This window comes from Canis aureus, chromosome 1 (genome assembly GCF_053574225.1).
Source record: "Canis aureus isolate CA01 chromosome 1, VMU_Caureus_v.1.0, whole genome shotgun sequence".
Classification (NCBI taxonomy): Eukaryota; Metazoa; Chordata; class Mammalia; order Carnivora; family Canidae; genus Canis; species Canis aureus.
The window spans coordinates 80300568-80323621 of NC_135611.1; the positions used below are offsets into that span (position 1 = coordinate 80300568).

A 23054-nucleotide genomic window follows, 5' to 3' on the forward strand; every position below is an offset into this window, starting at 1 on the left:
TTGAGGCTGTGATATTTCAAAATGTGGTTAGAAATAGATTGCACAGGTATTTAAAAATCCCTAGCACAAATCTAGAAAATATAGCATGAGTGTTTATTCTACAAAGCGGTTAAAATGACTTTAGTATGGGTTATAAACACAAACCCTTCTTACCACTTAGAAGTTACAAAAATACTTACTTATTGCTCCAAGATGTTTTATTTCTTTAAGCTTTGCTGTAAGTTGCAAAACATCCTCTTAAATACATGAAGTAATCCAGTATATATTTATGTTTTCTTGTGTTTTTTAAGATTTCTTCTTTTATAGCAAATAGGTAACTGAATTTAAGCCTGGTTAATATTAAACAATGTGGAGTAAATAACATGGAGTAAATAAAAGGAAGTGCTGAGAAAGATGCCGTGTTCTGTTTGGTGTAAGGTATGTAGCAAGCTGCATACCTTGTATTTGTGTATGAATAATTAGCTTTGTGAATATCATTTAAACCTCCACTTTGCAAAGTGATGGCACATGATGGAGCTGTTTTTCTTGCAAGAACCACTTTGTTGATTTTATTTCTTATCAACCAGGTAATGAAACCCAAACTAACCTATTTTGTATCATAAAGATACACATGTATGTATACCTCACATCACAGCACACCAATAATGTAAATAATAGATGAACGGAAGTTAGGAATCTTGGTAATTCTTAATGATTTTCATGACCACGTTTCCCAATCTTCATTTTCTAAATAGATTTACATATCATCATGTCCCTTTCTGGTACGAAGTCAGTGTTTAATGGTTTCCCATAATAGCACATGCATATCTTTGGATTCTGAAGGACATTGTTTTATGAGAAGATAATTGATATGTGCAAAAACTTCATGCTGACCATGCTTTCCTATTTTGCATGGTTATTTTATCCATTGTATGGTGGTATGTGAATGGCTGAATTAAAAATTAAAAAACGAATGGGCATAGCATATTTGTGTGTTTTGTCCCTTCCATTAATATTAACCTATAAAGCATAGGGAGGCAATGGGATTTGCAGTGGGCTTTAATTATATTTGTAATGTTTTATTTCTTTTAAAAATTCTATAACAAATATTAAGATTGACAACTGGTGATGAACACTTCAGTGTTCTTATATTACACCCTATACTCTTTATTATTATTCTTTCATATTCCTTGAAAATAGTTTATTCAAGAAGTTAATAGAATTTTCTGTCTCAGCAAATGGTTTCTAGGTACCCAAAAAGTAAAATCCAAGCTTCTTAGCATGGTAAATAGGCTTGCCATTAGCTACTTTCTACCCATCACTCTACCCTTATTTCCCTCTCTGTGATCTCTCCAGAATTTCTAAATTATTCACAGTTCCTAAAGATAAATCTATCCCTCTATATGCCCCCCAAAGTGATACAACTTCTGCCTGAAAGCTCCACCCGAGCCTCATTCTGGTCTGTTTGTTAAACTTCTATGGCCTCTTAAGAACCCCGTTCAGTCCTTACCTCCTATAGGAAGGTCCATGTATGTGACTTTTCCAGACAGAATTAAGCACCCCTTTCTCTAACATTATCTCTGCATTTTCAATAAACATACTATTACATTTGTTTATGCATTTTTATCTACTTTAGCCAATGAACACCTTAAAGCCAGTGATATAATATCCAAGCCTAGGATTGTTTGGCACAAGGTAGATTTTTAAATTTTTTCATTAGTTGTCATGCTCAACTTTTTAAGCGAACAAGTCCCATTTAAAAAAGTCCAACAATTTAGAAATATATAAGGTAAAAATATGTCCTCTTTCTCCTTCCCAACTCCGTTACCATGCCCATGGTCAACAATATCTTATTTATATTTCTATATAATATAAAGAAATAAATATTCTTTGCATGTACAAAGATATACAAACTAATAATGATTATATAAAAGTTCAAAATCACTTTTATATACAAATGGGATATTATTATACACAACATTCTGCATCTTGATTTTTTTTAATGTAGCAACTTATCTTACATTCTATTCACATTAGTATACAAATTCACATTATTCTTTTTACTACCTCCATCGTATCTCATATTATGTATAGAATATAGGGTGAGAAGCAAGCAATGTACAACCTGGCTGAACATATAAAGCGGATGTAGAAGCTCATTAGTTAGGAAGAACATAGGTGGGGTTACCTCAGGGTTGGTTTGAATTAAAGGATCAATAATATCATCAAAGACTCAGTGTCTTTTCATTGTTCTGCTTGGCATTTCCTGTATCAGCTTCATCCCTGAATAGCTTCCCTTGGTGATGGGAACAAATTGATAGAGCAGATCTAGTTTTCACATCTAAAACCACACTGTAAAGAACAATAAAGTATGCGAATGCATGCTTCTCTCCATCCTCACCAATGCCAGGTTTTAATATTGAATTACAAAGTATACTTTTACTACATGTTATTGATCAGAACTCTTGAGCAGTTTGGTAGCTTAGAATACAAGTCAGAAATCGGTGTGAAAGAAATTAAGTTGATGTTTGGCTGGGTGAATGTTTTGATAATGGGGATGAGGATATCAGACCAAAGGAGATGTTCTGTCAATATGTGTTGAAAGTAGCAGGAAGATCATATTTATGTGAATGTGGGCTGGTAGCCTAAACAGGAGAGGCATTTTTTTCAGATAAAAAAAAAAAGTCATTCCTTCTTTGCTGGCTAATGTTTAAAGCATGACCATAAGAGATTTGACCCTGTATCTGATGTATCATGTATCTGATTTTTGTTACCAAGTCGATGTATTTTAGAAAAACAACATGTTGTATCATTGTGAGCCAAGTGTGGTCTGTTTGGATGAATGAAGCATCAGACAACAGAGAGAGAAAAATGATACCCTGAGGACAACTGTGCAAGTGGGGATGGGTGGGGAATGTGAGAGGTAAGAAGAAGCCCACCAGGGAAAGAAGGGTTTTTACTCACAACTACCTTTTTTTTATTTCACCCAAAGCTAGAGTTGGAACATCTAGTCTATGAAGTCTTCAAGATAGACTCCTTACTTCAGGTCTATCCAAAGAAAAAGTATTGTTCAAGATAACTGAAAGAGGGTGACATGGGCTACGTGCTGGGGAGATTGAGAGGCTCGAACTCAGCACTCTGTGATTGAACTCAGAAAATAAAAATCATTCCCCTTCAAGGAAAAATCCACATTAGTTACACACAGATGCATACACAGACAAATGTAGGCCATTATATTTAGATCAATTACACACACACAGGTGAATTTAGGACCCTAAGTCATACCTATATAATAATGTCAGTAATAATAAACAGACTTAAATTGTAGCTGAGGGACTCCAGAGAGGATAAAAGGCATTAGAACCCACAATTAAACCAGGTAGATCTCACTTTCCTAGTATGCACTGGGTGTGGTCCTGCCCCAAGGCAATGAAACAGACTCAAGTACCTACCTGTGAGCTTAGGTTCAATGCTTTCCTCTACGATGCAGGTATGTTTGTAGAATTAATAAGATGGTATCTATAAGGAATTTGAACTGTTAAAAGAGGCCAAAAACAACCTCTGTACTCTGTTATTATCACTCTGTGAATCACTCAACAGAACTATAACCAATCCTGTTATGGTGAGATTCTGGAACCTCAACCACAACAAGAATTGAAATTCTGGACTTGACTTTGGTTGACTGAAGTTACTCTTTCATTATAGCTCTTGATCGTTTTCCCAGAGATTCTGTCAAAGACGAATGTTTCACCAAAGGCAAAACTTCATCATCTTTGCTCTCTGCCTTCCACAACTGGCCCCCAAAGCAGAAAAGACTTAGGCACAGACAGAGAAAACCCTCTATCTCTGCAGAAGAGGGAATCCTCTGAATATAATCAACCATAACTTAGCAGCCAAATGGCTGAAAGCACCAAAAAAATTACAGGTAAGCACATAGGACACAGATCAACTGGTGAACATGCTTGGTAGACATAGTTTTGCAATCGGCTAAAAAAAATGAAGCTCTCCATTTCAACTAAGTATTTCTGAGACTCCCGCTTCTGTTATTCACCCAATGGGACTGGGAGATAGTTAGCTCCATATTTCTTAAGACTCTCACTCTCCATTCCCCTTTAAAAAATGGATGTTCTCATAAAAATTAAGCTGATTATATGTTGTATATGATCAAAATGTGAGAATTCAACATTCATTCATGCATACATGTTTTTCTTCATTCAGTCCCACATTGTTGTCTGCCTATTTTATGCCAAACTCTGAATTAGATGTCGGGAATGAAGAAAATGTATAAAAATCCTACCCTCTGATGTTCACAGTCTAATAGGAGAAATGCTTAAGTAGACAGATAAATACAATGCAGAATGGTCATGGCAATGGCATGGTATGTGAGGAAGTTACCAGAAGACAAAAGAAGGGCATTCAGGTCCCCGTGCAGCTGTGTGGCATATATGTATGTGTGTATGTGTTTGTGTGCATGCACTCACGTTGTGGGAGTGGCAGGGTGGAGAGAGGCAATTTGAGACCTGCTGATTCTTCCACTGTGCTAGGGAAAATAAATAGGAGTTAGCCAATTAGAGTGGGGCCTGCCAAACATACAAGGCTGAGGAGTTACAGTGGTATAAGAAAGTAGCTTCAGGACCCTGCAAGTGGTTCCAGAGGACTACAGTCTTCAATGCACGTGGAGCTGATTGAGAGATGAAAGCAAAGAAGAAGGTAAAGAACATAAAGTTTCTCACACATGAAGCTAAATAGCTTGGATTTTTGTCATGGCCGTGACAAGGAGCCAGAGAAGGGCTTTTCAACCATTCAGATATTATTCTGGTGACACTAAGGCAAGTTGGAAGTTGTTGTCACTGGAGACAATAACCAGTTAGGAGTCTACAATGTTATTCTAGATTGGAAAAGATACCAAATTTGGAGCCATTGCAGTAGAATTGGAAGGGAGAAGGAAGAATTGAGAAATATATAAAAATGACATAGAGAGACAAGTTTTGACCATTTTTCCTGTTGGGAAGGGGTGTTCTATCATATTTCTGCTTTGGACAACAGATTTACAGTGTTGTCTTTATCTGAGATGCTGAAGATGGTAAAGAGCGAGATTTGTGGGGTGACAGAATAAAGTGGAAATGAGGAGTTCATAGATGCATAAAATACATGAAACTTAAAGAGATTTCTGTGTTGGGGATGCCTCTCTGGAGATCATCAGTATCGAGGGTATGGGTATGAGCATGTATAAGGCTGCTGAAGGAAAATAAATGGAGTGAACAGGGAAGAGGACTAAGAAGGATACCACAGAGGATATCAAAATTTAGTTAAGTAGAGACAGAAAAAGTATATGATGATCATTAAGAGGCAAAATTAGAGAGGTAGGAGGAAAACCAGAATAGAAAAGTACTCTCAGAAGCCAAGAGAGTTGTTTCATGGTGGGAGTGGTTCACTATGCTCATGTTGCCAAAGGGTCCACTAAGATCTTGTAAGTATGAGTTGAGGGCAGCTGGATGGCTCAGTGGTTGAGCATCTGCCTTTGGCTCAGATCATGATCCCGGGGTCCTGGGATTGAGTCCTGCATCAGGCTCCCCACAGGGAGCCTGCTTCTCCCTCTGCCTATATCTCTTCTTCTATCTCTGTGTCTCTCATGAATAAATAAATAAATCTTAGAAAATAAAAAAAAAGTATGAGTTGAGATGCTAACTTGAGTTCCTACTAGATATTGGTGGAGGGATAAAGAGAATAAATTGTAGATTCTCACAAGAAGTTCCTTAATCTTGTCACTACATACTTGCCATACATACACACTTACTGTCCCTAGACAGTCAGCTATAATGCTAAAGAGAGCTAGTTAGGAACTGCAAAAGAACTCTTTTTTATTAGTATATCAATATTCCTCTCTTGACCCATGAATATTTGATAGAATGTAGGAGATTACCTCCTACATTGCCCTCGATGATCCCCATCTTCTCATCTTCATGCCTTTGTGTAATCCTGCCTCCTTGGGTGGCTAAAATAGGTGACTTGCTTCTAGATAATAGAAGGCAAGAGAGGTGAGGGGATTTTGCTTCTGAGATTAGGTAACAAAAAGATTGTGCCCTCCATCTTGGAGCTCTCTCTCCTTTGATCTCCCTCCCCACCCGCTGCCCTCTTGGACCTCTTGCTTTCTGAGGAAGGCAAGCTTTCACATCATGGAGAGCCCTGTGGACAAGCCTGGATGGCAAGAAACTGACATATCTAGGCAACCAGTCGTTGAGGACCTGAGGTCTCCAATAGCCACATGACTGAATTCAGGAATGGATCCGATGGCTGTCAACAGTCACGTGAAAGAACTTGGTGGCAGATCCTTCCCAATTTGAGCCTTGTCATGACTGGAATCCCATCCAACATCTTCCTTGGAGCTTTGTGAGAGACCCTGACCCAGAGGCACCCAGCAAAACCACATCCAGATTCCTGATGCACAGAAACTATGAGATTAAAAAATGTGTGTTGTTTTAAGCCACTAAATTTTGGTGTGATTTGTTACACAGCAATAAGAAACTGATACAGAAGATAAATGTCAGATACTCATGTTTGTCAAAATTAATTTCTCTATCTTAAAATATGCCTTCAGCTATTATCTCAACAATGAGTGATAACATTGAAATACCAGGGTTTTTTAAAAAATATTTTTATTTATTTATTCATGAAAGACACACACAGAGAGAGGCAGGGACACAGGCAGAGGGAGAAGCAGGCTCTATGCAGGGAGCCTGATGTGGGACTTGGTCCCAGGACTCTAGGATCATGCCCCAGGCCAAAGGCAGGCGCTAAACTGCTGAGCCACCCAGGGATCCCAATACCAGGGTTTTTAAAGGGACACAGTATGCCCATAATTTTTAAATTATACAAAGTAGCCACTCTCCTACTTAACCAAAACTCAACAACAATTACAGAATTGTCAGAATTTCTTAATATTGGAGTCACACACACCCTCTACTCATAATGGAAGATTAGAGATCCAAGAGAGGTCATCTTGGTAAATTCATTCCCTGCCAGCCAGGAACAGAACTGGGCCATTATCTCCCTGCTCTCTTAGTGATTAATTCATCACATCTGTCTTTCCTAACCTATACCTTCCTCAGCTGGCATCTTGTGCTTTCTGTTTACTAGACTCAGAAATGCCATGTCTCCTAATCCTCCAATCCTCGTGTATAATCCTGTGCTCAACTCAAATGTTTCTTGATTGTATTGGATGTTATCACATCCTATTGACTGTCTGGAGTTTGCTGTTATCTCCAGAGGGTGTTCATCCTTTTGTAATTAACAGCTTATTTGATTCAATGGTAACCGAGGTCAGGCTGTGTGTATTTTACCATTCTGAGTTTGCAAGGGTATTTGCCCTCCCCTTTGATATCTTTATTTTAATTACTTCTGAGATTTGTGTCTGTATCAGTAGGATGTGGAGGAGTGAGTTATTTTAAATATTCTTCTCCTTTTTAATATAGTTTGTGAGTACTTCATTCACTTCTGAAAGACACTGTGCCAGATTTATCAAGCATTTGGTTCCGTTACATTTATTTGTTTTGTTTATTTAGGCACAGCTTCCTTTTCCTTCAACCTTAAATCTAATTTTCAGTTTGCATCTTTTAACGTAGACATCACAAAGGGCTAGTTGAATCTCTACCAGGTGGAAATTAGAATAAATATCAGATGATAAACAAAATTTTATGTGCAATATACATTTTATTTCTACATTTTCTGAAACACAAAATGTAAGATGAATACATTTGATTGGTTTTCATAATGTTTGCCAAAACTTTCTGCAATTACCCCAAGACTTTTGTAGGCCAATGAACACGAAAGTCTTCCTTTTAGATACAAATGATGAAATAAAAAAAAAAAAGAGAGAGAGAGAGAGAGAAATAGTTCCATGTTACCTGCTGTTAGTATCAGTCATTTAGTTTAAGAAAATATCCTTTATTAGAGGCTTGCAATAAAGACTTGGTGCAAAGTCTATAACATGGGAATATCTGCCACATCCAAAGCATAAAACAAGGGTCTTTGTTTTTTCCTGAGATTAGCAAGATTAAATATGCTTCCAGTTTGTGCAATAAGTAGAACAATATTTTGTCTGCAATGAATTTGTCTTTTGCATTTGGTTAGTGTTAACCTGGTTATTTAAACCTGGGCACACAGATTTGCAAATGGACATATTTAATTTTGTAATCAATTCATGTTACCATTAATCAATTCCTAGATCATTAAGCAAGATTTATAAATGGCTGGGACATAGGTATTTAAAAATGGTGATGGGGAAAACCAAGCAGATAGACAGTCTGAAAGCAAGAACAATGATTAAATTTTCAAAGCCAGAGAAGGCCATACTCATGATTCCTAGTAGTCAAGCAAGTAACAAAAAGTTGGCTACATAGTCCAGAAGGCTGATGAAAATACTGAGTACTGACTTAGCTTCCCCAGTATAACTGAGATGAGAACAGTGCAATGAAACATGCACTGATTTATTTGTATTTAGTCATTTTCTGGCACCTGTGGAATTCTACAGAGGGCCACCCAACTGACCCACCTATCCTTCTGGAACATCGACTAGATAATAGCAAGCACATTTTTTTTTTTAAGATTTTATTTATTTATCCATGAGAGACAGAGAGAGAAGGCAGAGACACAGGCAAAGGGAGAAGCCCGATGTGGGACTTGATCCCAGGACCCAACCACTGAGCTACCCAGGTGTTCCAATAGCAGACACATTTTTAATATACAAATTATGCCCTAAGTAATAGAAGTGAACTGTAGTTCCTATTTTCATTAGTTACCTGGATATTGCTAACATTTTAAAGTAGTCAAATTACATGCAAAACCCATTAAAATGTCTCAATAATTAGTGTGGCACTGCAGCATCAAAAACAATGGAACAAACTAGAAAGTCTAGAAAGAGACCAAAGTTTATAAGGGAATTTAATGTAGGGTTGCCTGGGTGGGATAGTCAGTTAAGCATCTGACTCTTGGTTTTGGCTTAGGTTGTGACCTCAGGGTAGTGAGATCGAGCCCTGCATTGGGCTCCACACTCAGCATAGGGTCTGCTTGAGGTTCTCTCTCTCTCAGCCCCTTCCACTCATGTTGTCCTTCTCTCTAAGATAATTAAACAAATATTTTTTAAAAATAAGATAATTTAATATAGAAAAAGGAAACATCTCAAAACAAGTAAGATGAAATACTTGTGAAAATGAGTTTGGAAAATTGGGTAGAATGATAAGTCTATGTAGAATATTTTCAGATGTTATGTTAAATGGGGAAATCTCAGATCCACCTTCAAAGGACTTGGAATTTCAGAGGCTTTAAAAGAAAAATCTTTGAGATCAGCTAGCTCAAGGCTTTTCTTTATTGACTAGAAAATAGAGATAAAGTGGCTTGCCCAAGGTAATGCAGTGGCACTGATTGATCTAGAATCTAACTCTAGATTCTTGTTGCTGGATGAGTGGATTCTAAGCTTGGTGGGCCTCCCTTTGCACCACATGATTTTTAATAGCCAGCATATATATAGCAAGAATTTCAAGGCCCTCTGATTTAATCTACACAAAAAAACAAAGAGAAAATATCTAGATTAGCATTTCCCCCAAAAAAGTTCCTTGAAGTATCAGTTTGGCAAGACATTTTACTAAAACAAAACAAAACAAAAACCAAGGAAACAAAACAAGACTTTCACAGGCAAATAGGTTTGGGCAATGCTACATTCCTTTCTTAAAGGGTAAGCCCACATCAAAACTTTCAGAAGTCTTGTAATAATGAAGCCTGTTTAATTTTATTTAAGGCAATATTTCCAAAGAACCCATTTTCCGTATAACATCTGTTAACACTCCAAAGCAGAACACTTAAGAAACTGCTCTAGATTCAGGCTAAAGAAAAGTCATTGCCCAAAGCAAGCAGATAAAGGAAGAAAGTAGGGGATTAAGATCTTGTTCTTCCCCAAATCCTTGGGTAAGTGTTTCAATTCTCCAATTTACTTTGTAGTTCCAGACCTATAATTAGGTATGTTCCCATGCCTCTCCTGACGGCAGGCGGTTGAGTCACTGATGTCTGCCACCTGCAGCCTGGGACCTGCCCAGCTTCCGAACCGAGCCTGCAAACCACAGGGAGTGTGTCCGCAGCCGCAGCCCTCCAGATATGGGATGTGGAGTTAGTCACGTTAACACTGCTCTCACTGAGTCATAGGTTGCTACACTCCCTTGCTATGTTGCCTAAAGCCACTAGAGGCTTTTTACCTCCTTTTGGTGTCTGGTATGAATTTCAGCCAGAATTCCAGATCACACGTTAGGTACTTCTTTTTCCAGGACTGTAACCTCACACCAGTATTCTTTTCACATTCTTGAATTTCCTGCCAAGTGTTGGTTGTGGTCTGAACACGAAACAACAATTATTACCATCCTCTCTACCTAGCTCTACACATTCTATCACCCCTAAATGATAGAATGGGTATCCCATACCCATAAAGAAGTGGCTTCCCATTTTCCCAGCTTTCCGGCACCTGGCAACCACCAACCCACCTTCTGTTTCTATGGATTTGCCTGTTTTGGACATTTCCTACAAATGGAACTACATAACATGTGACCTTTTGTGTCCAGCTTTTATTTTTTTAGCGTTATGTTTTAAGGTTCATCCATGTTGTAAAATATATCATTTTTATGGCTAAATGATATTCCATCGCATGGCTATACCACATTTTGTTTAATCATTCATCAACTGATAGACATTTGGGTTATTTCCACATATTGTCTATTGCACATAATGATTCTAGGAACATGAGTGTATACGTTTTTGTTTGAATATCTGTTTTCAGTTCTTTTGGATATATACCTAGGTGTGAATTGCTGAGTCATACAATAATCCCATGTTTAACTTTATGAGGAACTACCATGCCATTTTCTACATAGGCTATACCATTTTACCTTCCCGCCAGCACCACAAGGTTCCAAGTTCTCCACATCCTCACTAGCACATGTTATTTTCTGGTTTTCTTTTTAAAAATTATTATTATTATAGCTACCTTAGTGGGTGAGTGGTATGTCACTGTGGTTGTAATTTGCATTTCCCTAATGATTAATGAGACTGAGCATCTTTTCATGTAAATGTATATCTTTTTTGAATAAATATTTATTCAAGGTCTTTGCTCATTTTTTAAATTGGGTTGTCTTTTTGTTGCAGAGATTTAGGAGTTTTAATAGAATCTGGATACTACATCATTATCAAATATATGATTTGCAAGCATTTTGCTCAATTATATAATTTTGTCTTTCCACATTCTTGATAGTATCCTTTGATGCATAGAAGCTTTTAATTTGATAAGGTTCAATTTATCTTTTTCCATGTTGCTTCTAGTTTTGGTACCATATCTAAGAATCCAAACTCAAGGCCATGGGCATTTACTCCTATGTTTCATTCTAAGAGGAGTCTAGTTTTAGTTCTTTCATTTACCTAAGTCTTTGAACCATTCTATGTTAATTTTTTTAGATGGTATAAGATGGTATAAGATAGAAGAGCAAGGTCTTTTTTTGTTGTTTTTTGCATGTGGATATCCAGTTGTTCCAATGTCCTTTGTTGAAGAGAAAATTCTTTCCCTTGAGTAGTCCTGGCACTCTTGTGGAAAATTAAGTTTTGAATTCAAGTTTGTGTTTTTACTCTTAATTTATTACATGGATCTATATGTCAATTCTTATGCCCTTACAACTTTGTTTGTTTTTTAAGATCTGTCCGATTATTTCAGAGAGAGAAAAAGACAGAGAGAGAGAGAGAGAGAGAGAGAGGAGAGGGGCAGAGGGAAAGGAAGATAGAGAATCCCAAGCAGACACCCTGCTGAGAATGGAGTTGGACACAGGGCTTGATCCCACAACCCTGAGATCATGATCCAAGCTAAAATCAAGAGTCAGAAGCTTAATCCACTTAGCCACCCAGGCTCCCCTTACAACTCTGTTTTGATTACTGTAGCTTTGTAGTAAGTTTTCAAATTGGGAATTGCAAGTCCCCAGCTTTCTTCCTCCATTTTAAATATTGTTTTGGCTATTTGAAATCCTCTACAATTCCATATGAATTTTAGGATCAATATTTCCATTTCTGCACAACACAACATTTGATAGGGATTGCAGTGACTCCACAGATTGCTTTGAATAATAGTGTTTCAACAATAGTAAGTCTTTCAATCCATGAATATGGGACATCTTTTCATTTATTTATATCTTCTTTCATTTCTTTCACCAATATTTTAGTAGTTTCAATGTACAAGCCTAAAACCTCCTTTGTTAAACTTATTCTTAAGGATTTTATTTTTTAGATGTTATTGTACAGGAAATTGTTTACTTAATTTAATTGTTCATTGCTTGTGTGTAGAAATATCACTATTTTTTTTAAAAAGATTTTATTTATTTATTCATGAGACACACACACACAGACACACAGAGGCAGACACAGGCAGAGTGAGAAGCAGGCTCCATGCAGGGAGCCTGATGTGGGACTCAATCCCAGGACTCCAGGATCATGCCCTGGGCTGAAAGCAGGGCACTGAACCACCCAGACTGCCAAATATCACTGAATTTTGCTCTTAATCTTAGTCTTTTTTTTTTAAATATTTTATTTATTTATTCATGAGACACACACACAGAGAGAGAGGCAGAGACACAGGCAGAGGGAGAAGCAGGCTCCATGCAAGGAGCCCGGTGTGGGACTCGATCTTGGGTCTCCAGGATCACACCCCGAGCTGCAGGCAGCGCTAAACCGCTGTGCCACTGGGGCTGCCCTCTTAATCTTATTATATTCTACAACTTTGCTGAATTCGTTTATTAGATTTAATAGCTTTTATATCATCTGTAAATAGAAATAAATTTACTTTTGTTTTTCCAATTTGGATGCCTTATTATTTTTTTTATTGCCTAATTTCTTGGGGATAATTTCCAATACAGTTTTGAATATAAGTAGAGAAAACAGTCCTTATCTTAATTCTCATTTTAAGGAGAAGCTTTAAGTCCTTCACCATTAAGTGAAATGTGAGCTGTGGGTTTTTTCCAACTACTCTTTATAGCGGAGGAAGTTCCTTTCTATTTACAATTTGTTGATTTTTTAAATTATAAAAGGGTGTTCTCTTTTCTTTTCTTTTCTTTTTTTTCTTTTTCTTTTTGTCAAATGCTTCCTTTGCATCAATTGATGAATCATAGTATTGCTGTCATGATACAATAAGAAAGTGTTCCCGTCTTTTCTATTTTTTGGGAAGAGTTTAAAAAGGATTGTTCTTAATTATTCTTTAAATGTTTGGTAGAAATAACAGTGATACGATTTGGTCCTGGGCTTTTCTTTCCTGGCAGATTTTTGATTACTGATTCAGTCTCATTTTTATTTTTCTGATGAGATTTTCCATTTCTTCATGATTTAATCTTGGTAGGTTGTATATTTCCAGGAACTTATCCACCTTTTATAGTTTATCCATCTCATCAAATAAGAAATAAAAGTGGTAAATATGGAGGAAACTTAAATGCATATTACTAAGTGAAAGAAGCCAATCTGAAAAGGGTACATTTTGTATGATTCCAACTATATGATATTCTGGAAAAGGCAAAATTATGGAAACTGTGAAAAGATAATTGATAACAGGGGTTATAGCAAATGGAAGGATAAGTAGGCAGAGTCAGAGGATTTTCAATAACATCCCTGCTCTCTCTTACTGCATTACAGCAGTTTCTTTCTCCTTCATTTTCCTTGGTTGTTGTGCTTATGACTAGATTTTAGAGTTCTGCAAAAGTTAATTCTGACAGTTTTTGCCAGCATATTGGTTGCTTTTGTGGAGGGATGGAGACCTGGAGTTCTGCACTTCACCACTTTTGGTAAACTATAATGGCCTTTTAGTTTGAGTGAAATAGAGAAACACTGATAGTTTTGATCAGAGGAGTAATTTGATCTGACATTTTAAAAGGTCCACTCAAGCTTCTATATCTAGGCTAGACAATATGAGGACATGGGTAGACACAGGAAGACCAGTTGGGAGGATATTACATAATCCAGGAAAGAGATGCTGATAGCTTGCAGGTGACTGAACTCTCTTTATAAATGTATAGAGGCCACAGCAACTTCTTGCAAGATACATCCATGAAGACAAGAGAAACAAAAGCAAAAATGAATTATTGGGACTTCATTAAGATAAGAAGCTCTTGCACAGCAAAAGAAACAGTCCACAAAACTAAAAGACAACCTACAGAATGGGAGAAGATATTTGCAAATGACATATCAGATAAAGGGCTAGTATCCAAGATCTATAAAGAACTTATTAAACTCAACACCAAAGAAACAAACAATCCAATCATGAAATGGGCAAAAGACATGAACAGAAATCTCACAGAGGAAGACATAGACATGGCCAACAAGCACATGAGAAAATGCTCCGCATCACTTGCCATCAGAGAAATACACATCAAAACCACAATGAGATACCACCTCACACCAGTGAGAATGGGGAAAATTAACAAGGCAGGAAACCACAAATGTTGGAGAGGATGTGGAGAAAGGGGAACCCTCTTGCACTTTTGGTGGGAATGTGAACTGGTACAGCTACTCTGGAAAACTGTGTGGAGGTTCCTCAAAGAGTTAAAAATAGATCTGCACTAGGACCCAGCAATTGCACTGTTGGGGATTTACCCCAAAGATACAGATGTAGTGAAATGCCGGGACACCTGCACCCGATATTTATAGCAGCAATGTCCACAATAGCCAAACTGTGGAAGGAGCCTCGGTGTCCATCGAAAGATGAATGGATAAAGATGTGGTCAATGGAATATTACTCAGCCATTAGAAACGACAAATACCCACCATTTGCTTCGACATGGATGGAACTGGAGGGTATTATGCTGAGTGAAATAAGTCAATCAGAGAAGGACAAACATTATATGGTTTCATTCATTTGGGGAATATAAAAAATAATGAAAGGGAATAAAGGGAAAAGGAGAGAAAATGAGTGGGGAAATATCAGAGAGGGAGACAGAACATGAGAGACCCCTAACTCTGGGAAACGAACAAGGGGTGGTGGAAAGGGAGGTGGGCAGGGGGTGGGGGTGACTGGGTGACGGGTACTGAGGGGAGCACCTGATGGGATGAGCACTGGGTGTTATGCTATATGTTGGCAAATTGAACTCCAATAAAAAAAAATAAATGTATAGATATAGGGGTGTTTGAGTGTGGCTCAGTCAGTCAAGTCTTTGCCTACAGCTTAGGTCATGATCCCAGGGGGCTGGGATTGAGCCTGTGCCAGGCTCCTTGCTGAGCAGGCAGCCTGCTTCTTCCTCTCCTCCTGCTTGTTCTCTCTCTCTCTCTCTCAAATAAATAAATGGATAAATAAATGAAATCTTTAACTATATATATATAATGTGTGTATATATATGTAGCCTAAAGCTTTGAATGTGAGGTATGAAAGAAAGAGAGACCTCATGGAGGATATATCATTCACCCATAATGTTACCTGTACAAGTCCCAGTGATCTACCTAACATGGTATAGAGCACCAAGTTGCCATATGTGTATCAAACAAGGTAGTAATGTAATGCATCTAACTTTGTGCCTATATTACAGTAAGAAATTGGTAAGAGTTAAATTCTTTCTACCTTTTATCCTTCCTTTTCTAAATCTGTTAATGGTAGTAGGCCCATTTTGGAGAATCTTTGTAATTAAATCAAACATCTATCCAGTTTCTGGACTTCCAATTCTGTAAGTTTTCCTAGTTGAAATTTTCAGTTTCCTCTCTTCAAAAGAACATATGTAGAGAGAGACCAAGAATCCACTTCCCCTAGGATGTGAAGTGGACATCAGGGTCTAACTCCTAGAACTATAGTCTATTATAAATTTGAATGATTTCATTTCATTCTAATAGCACCTCAGGGGATAAGAGATTACATTGTAGATTCCTTCCTTCCTTCCTTCCTTCCTTCCTTCCTTCCTTCCTTCCTTCCTTCCTTCCTTTTCTTCCTTTTCTTCCTTCCTTCCTTCCTTCCTTCCTTCCTTCCTTCCTTCCTTCCTTCCTTCCTTTTCTTCTTTCTTTCTTTCTTTCTTTCTTTCTTTCTTTCTTTCTTTCTTTCTTTCTTTTCTTTCTTTCTTTCTTTCTTTCTTTCTTTCCTTTCTTTCTTTCTTTCTTTCTTTCTTTCTTTCTTTCTTTCTTTCTTTTCTTTCTTTCTTTCTTTTTCCTTCCTTCCTTCCTTCCTTCCTTCCTTCCTTCCTTCCTTCCTTCCTTCCTTTTTCTTTCTTTCTTTCTTTCTTTCTTTCTTTCTTTCTTTCTTTCTTTCTTCTTTCTTTCTTTCTTTCTTTCTTTCTTTTCTTCTTTCTTTCTTGATTTTATTTATTCATGAGAGGGAGAGAGAGAGAGAGCAAGGAAGTGAAGGGGCAAAGGGAGAGGGAGGATCCTGAAGTAGACTCCCTGCTGAGCATAGAGCCTGACATGGGGCTGGATCCGAGGACACTGAGATCCTGACCAGAACTGAAATAAAAAGTCAGCTGCATAACCAACTGACCCATCCAGGTGCACCCTCCCTCACTTTCTTATCAAAGGGGCCTTGGGAAAACTCATATTTTTCTAGCTCTTTTCCAATCATTAATGTGAAAAGGACAATTCTGCAAACTGAGGTTCTTGGGCATTGTCACAATGATTACAAAGACCTGACTGATGGAAAGAAAAAAAAAAGGAGAAAAAACACATTTGTTCCATTAATGTAAGTCAAAGATATGAGGACATACATAAATGATTATGTTACATTGATCAGGGACAGGACAGCACCCTCAATGAAAGAAGACGTCATCAAGATCCCATGGAGATGCACAGCTACTCTTGATTGACGCAAAGATTCACACTTGTTCTTCAAGGAACTCCTGTTTATCAATAACAGGGGTGGTCTTAAGCTCTTCTACACTTTCCCGATTGTTCTGGGTACTTCAGGCATGTATGTATCTTTCTACTAACCAGGTGCAAGTAACAAGTAAGACCACAGGAAATTCCTCAGTGTTTCCTGGGAGACTGACTGGATCAAGGCTTGTTTTTCTAAGCATTCCAACATTCTGGCAAGCTTCGAGCCTAACTTAATGTAAGCTCCATGTCAACCCAGATATACTGACTAAATGATAATAATCATCCTGGGAGACATCTACTAAATACAACATATAGAAAATTCACAGTGCTTCTTTCTTAATTTTTCTCACTGCTTTCCCATGACATGTCTTCTACCCATCTGCACAGATTAGGACAAGAAATGCAACCATAGGGCCATGCCTGAGATTTGATTTGTTCTACAGGACTTCTCTTTGCAGCTGGCACAGATTTGGATTATCTCTGGTGTGTGTAGGAGATGCACTCTCTGGTTGGGGAGGTCACCTACTCTTTAAGTGGGAGACAGACGGCCCAGAAGCTAGAAAAGCCTATAAGAATTTTGCCCACAGGGGGAACACAGAACTCCTTGGAAATTGATGGGATTAAAGGAAGACCTAAAAAGGCAAAGGGAGGAAAATTTTCTGGCCCCCAGGGAGAACTTATTCTGCTTAACATGTGTGGTGGCATTCCTGGAATGGATTTTTAATCAACAACAGTTCTCATCTAGTCCAAGAGTGAGCCAATGAATAGACTAATACTACTGACTGACATTATGGCCCATTCGTCTGTTTAAGTTGTTTGAAATTTTCAGCTGCCAGCAAAGGATTAATATTGATTTTCATGCTGTCTTCGTTAAATACCTGCTATAGAGTACCACTCTCTTATTCTCCTTGCCAACTCTTCCCCCAGTTGTCACTAGCATTAAAATGAAACCTGCCTATTATTAAATCAATCATGCCTGGCAAAACTATTAAAAAAGCAGAGAACATCCATCATCTTTACCATCAACATGAAGCCTGTATTTTTTTTTTTTATTCTTGTTGGTAAACCTGGAATTGCTGGAACAATTAATTAAAATTTCTTTACAGAACTAATGTAAGAAGTTGAAAATGTCTGTGGAGGGACAGTGAATGAAAGGGAAGGCAAATTCTAACATTTTGATAGATGCTTGAGTATGTCTCTACCTTGAGCTGTTACTAGTTCATACCATAAGGCTAGGCTAGCATGTTTGACTCTAGGAGACCCAGTTTTTAAAATCTAGGCTCCACAAACAGCATGTGTGAGCTTGAGCACAATGCCTTTGGTAAACATATGACCCTTTTCTGCCCACTTTTTGTGTTTTTGTAGTTCCAATTTCAATTTGTCCGAACATGTCAGCCTTGATATTTCTCATCTTTGCATCTCTCCACAGGCTGTTCTTCTGCCTAGAATACTCCCAGTCCTGTGGCCCTGGTAACTCCTGCTCATCCTCCAAGACAATTCCTCTGCAAAGCAATCTCAAACCAACCTGGGACAACTGAGGACCCCTTGAAGGTGACCTCACTCTTCCATGTTCAAACCTGCAGCATAGTCCTCACTATGCCGTATTATCTCCTAAAACACACTGAAGGCAGGAGTGGACCCTCTTTTAAGCTTTGAAACTCCAGCAAGGGTTTGTTGAAAAAATGGACAGATTGGGTGCATGATGAACATTTACTGATTGAATGAGTGGGCTTTGATGTGTATGATTCCCACCTGGTTTGCTTGTATAGAATGTGCATTTTTGGAGTCTATTTAAAAGGCAGTAGAGCAAAATGGCTACTAAGACTTCAGGCTCTAATGTCAGACTTCCCTATTGTAAAATCAAGGTCACTTATTAGCTGTGATTTTGGGCAAATACCAAACAACAGCTACAGTGTTATTCAACTGTACTGCAACTTATTTGAAAACTGAAATTAATAATAGTCCTCAGTAGGGTAGATGTGTGGAATCAACAAGATAATCCAAGTAGAGCCTTTAGTGTAGTATCTGATACATGTAGTGAACACCCAGTGATTTCTACTGGGAAACTTTACAATAACTTCGCTGCATGTTTTAGGAATTTTAGGATATGCATTCTTCACATGGCCATAGAACTTATAGGTTCACCTAGTCAATATCCTAAATGAGATCACACATTACTTGGCGATAATTAGCAAAAATTAATTCCTTAAAGGAACAAAATGGATTCATTTGGGAAGTTCCTTTTGACAATTATTTGTTGACTACTTATAATATACCTACCATACATAGCTCAGTGCATTCAGAGATGAGTGATAAATGGTGCCAGCCCTAAGGGAGCACACAGTTTCTAAAGAGATTGATACACCTCTACACTGAATGGTTTAGAAAGTTAGGAGATTGGGATATAGGTTGCCTGATATCTTCTCTCTTTTATATGTGAGCACAGGCAATGTTTATAATAAGGATTTACATCTTGTGAACTTTACACTGTAGTACCACTAATATAGGAACACTAATTTAAGACATTATAAGGACCACAGAAATGGTCCATAACAAACTACTAGAACTCCCTAGTAGTTTAACCATCACAATATATACATCATAAGAATGGTTATAAAGAATGGCATGAAGGGGTGCTTCGGTGGCTGAGTTAGTTAAGCATCCGATTCTTGATTGTGGCTCAGGTCATCATCTCTGGGTCGTGAGATTGAGCCCTGCATCTGGTTTGAGCTGAGGGTGGAGTCTGCTTAGGATTCTCTCTCTCTCGCTCTCTGCCCCTATTCCTGCTCTCTCTCTTAAAAAACAAAAACAAAAAAAATGAATGGCATGAAAACAAATATTCCCTGTTACTCTCTCAGTACCAAACATACAGCATGTTTTCCTTAGAATACAGATTTAGAGAATCGAAGAATGTTCTAAGGAGGCTTTACTACTAATGATTTAACTAAATGGAGTTTAATCTATATTTTTAAGATTAATATTTCAAATAATGACTAAAACATAACATGTTTTTTCTTCTCACTTCTCTTACTTCTTCCTTGAGCTCCATTCCCAGTGGTGTTCTAACAATTGCTCGAGGGCATGTAAGTTCTAAGGCAGGCCTGTTTACCCCTTCTTCTGCTAAGAGTAATCACAAATGAGGGTAGAGAGAAAACAAAGACCTCAGGAATATAGTGGTAGCTTTCTACCCTTCCAGACAATAATCTGACAGAAAGAGAATGCATCTACAAAGAAGATAAACAAAATTCTGTTTTATAACCCATTTACCATTAATTTTTATGATCAAATTAAAGATATATTCTTCTTGGACAAAATCAGGTGTACATGTTAAAAACAATCAGAAGTTTGAAAACTTTTAATCCCTAATCATATATAGAAAGATAATTCTTATGTTCATATAGGATTCATATTTAACACCTATCAGTATGTTTTAGATAACAGTGAAGACAATATTTAATATTGGTTTCCAAGTATAAATTGAAAGGAGCAAGGCCAATTTTAGTCTAGTGCAACAGACTGAAATCTGAAAGGAGACCAGCCATGCTGGCTTAACTAGACTTGGCCTCTGTCAGGAGGCAGCATCTGAACTTCACATACTTCCCCAGTACTAGGGTTTCCTGTGAATCTTCTTGGTTGGCAACCTCCATCCTATCTTTTCTCTACCGGACTTAGTGGAATCTGTTAGGCTTTAGATTACCTAAAATTTTACTATTTAAAAAAAAAAAAAAAAAAGAAAAGAAAAGAAAGAAGTTTAGGAAGTGGCTGCCTTAGGGATAGGAAAAATGGAAGCTACCTCAAAAGTTATCTCCAATGTCATAACCAGGTATGTCCTCCCTGATGTCCCCTAAAGGTAAATTTCTCATTTGTCCTCATATCACAGTCATGGTTCTTATCCAATTACTTTTAACCCCCAATAAAATTAACTATTTTGAGGATAAATGCAAAAGTCAAAATTACTTCACTCTGTTTCATCCATTTACCAAAAAAATAAAATAAAATAAAGAGAAAAAAAAGTCATGGAACATTTATATTGTATAAATTGAAGGGGTACAAGAGGATGATTTCATATATATGTATATTGTAAAAGGATTAGCACAATAAGATTGGTGATCTTATCTATCACCTCACATAGCTACCTGTGTGTGTGTGTGTGGGGGGGAACAAGAGCATTAGAAATCTATTCTGTTAGCAATTTTCAAGTATACGATACAATACAATATTATTAATTATAGTCATCATTCCACTAAGTGAAATAAATCAGCCAGAGAAAGACAAGTGCTGTGTGATCTTACACTTGGAATCTACAAAAGTTGAACTCATAAAATCAGAAAGTAGACTGATGGTTCCCAGAGGCTGAGGGCTGAATCTTAATGATTTCTAAGAAAAGGGAATAGTATGAGCAAAGGCTCAAGGGCCAGCACATCCACCTGGTGCTCTAGGAAGAGTGAGTTTTCCTGTTTGACTGGTATATAAGGTGTGTGTGGAAGGTAGCAGAAATATAATATCATAAAGGTAGCTTGGATTCTGATATAATAGGATTTAATAACTAACAAGCCAGATTATTTTAACTGTGAGACATTATTACATTTATTTTCTTCTTCACTGCTGTCCCAAAGGTATTCTTTCTGATTTAAGAATTCATGTGTATAGAAGAGGATAAAATGGGTGAGTAAAACACTGTAGGAAAGAGTGTATAATCCCACCACTGATAAAGCCCACCACTAGCTCCAATAATTGATTTGCAACTCTAGTTCTTAAAATGACTTGCTTAGCAGATACAGCCACTTTTGTATTTACTTTTTATTTTTCTTCTAATTGCTATAGTTACCAATCATCCAAAGGAAGTGATGAAGTCTCATTCCAAATTTAGCAAGTAAAAAAAGTAAGTAAATAAATTAATTGAGGATAAATACAGAGGCAATTATAAAGAATGTTAGGCCTAATTTGAAATATTTACATATCAGTTTTTAAATATCCATTCAATACCATTTAAATATCCATTTAAATATTATTAATTCTTTCTGACATCCTGAGTACTGATAAAAATTGGAAAGTATTAAAACATGTTTTCTGTCAAAGACCTTAAGGATTATAGGATTCAACATTCAGGATCTTTTTGCAATGGTTACTAGCTTAGGGTTTCGCTTATGTCCCATATTAGCTGGGATACAGAAAGTCTAATTGCATAGTCACTACATAATGTAGTATAGCTAATAATAACTTAGCTATGAGATTTTTCCCGACCTCTCAATTTTTCTTACCTGGTAATGCTCGAGTGTAACTACTTATATTAAACTAAACCATTGGGTAGACCTCAATTTCTCCTACATCATAGTTCCAACAGAGGTCAAACAATTACTATGCTTAAAGTTGCTTTCTTCTTTTATATGGCAAGAAATAGCATTGTTGAGGTAATTTGGAGAGGAAGGAAAACCTTCCCCGCTTTCATTGTTGCTTTGGAGGCAGGAGTGGAAAGGGAAAGAAGAGGTGAATGATAGCTCTATGATTACATAGAATTAAATGCAGTAGACAGTTACCTACAGAGTGCTGGCTGTGGGGCTCAACAAATGTGACCCCCAAATATTTCCTTGACCAGGCACTGAAATTCCCACAATTAAAAGTCTTCCTTAGGTGTCTTTAGGAATCCTTTGAATCTTTACTGTTTGAAGGATTATATTAACAGGAAGATACAACGAATAATAGAATACCAAAGGAGGACGTTTTATCTAAAGAATATACTACCATTCATTGTCATTCACCAGAGAGCAAGAAACCATAAGAACGACACTCAGAAGAGAGCCATTCTGATGACCGGGAAGAAGTTAATTTGAGGAAAGCATGAGCAATCTGTGTATGTGTGTGTGTTGGAGTGAATAGAACATAAAATGAGTAGTACTTTCAATGAAGCATAGATCCAAATTGCCAAGAAACGTGTCAGGATGAGATTAGATTAGCAGGAGATTTAATAGGCAAGAGAATAAGGGAAGATGGGGAAAGGGAGCAAGAGGAGGCAGAAAGAGCCTTCAGTTGGATCAGGATGCAGGTCTGATACCTGCAGAAGGAGAGACTGAAGAAAGACTGTGTATAAAGCATTATGGACTATGTTGCTATTCTAAGAAAGATTCGGCCAGGCCAGTGGGAAGCCCTTAAGCCAAAGTCCCTATATCGGGAGTTCTGCATGGCACTGGAATGGGGCCATCTTATTATCCACTCTGTGCTCAGACATTGGC

The 23054-nt window shown here is 37.4% G+C and overlaps 1 long non-coding RNA gene across 1 annotated transcript; it reads left to right on the forward strand.

Moving 5' to 3' along the window:
• The first annotated feature begins 4531 nt into the window (after window positions 1-4531).
• LOC144288825 (uncharacterized) lies at window positions 4532-21781 on the forward strand. Its single transcript, XR_013356849.1, has 3 exons — window positions 4532-4689; window positions 18254-18375; window positions 21649-21781. It is a non-coding gene; the product is annotated as an uncharacterized LOC144288825 (long non-coding RNA).
• The last annotated feature ends 1273 nt before the right edge of the window (window positions 21782-23054 follow it).